Here is a 282-nt window from a genome sequence, read left to right on the forward strand (position 1 = left end):
TAACCAGTGTGCAGGAAAATAGGTCAGGGCAGCTCATGTATCTGAGGAATGGAACAGCTTCCTCTTGGCCCCTGGCTCTCAGATGTGGGTGTCAGTCACCTGGGGAGCTTATTAAATACACTGCTGACAGCCTTGTCAGGGCTTGGCTGCCTTTCCTAATAAGGCCCAGGAGATGCTTCAGAGCTGACGGCTTAGGGACCCACCAGTGGGAACACCACACCGCTTGTCACATACAACCTCTGCCACAAGGAGTGACAAGCACTCGAAGCAAATTCCATTATA

This window comes from Micromys minutus (genome assembly GCF_963924665.1).
Source record: "Micromys minutus genome assembly, chromosome: 4".
In the NCBI taxonomy this organism is placed as follows: domain Eukaryota; kingdom Metazoa; phylum Chordata; class Mammalia; order Rodentia; family Muridae; genus Micromys; species Micromys minutus.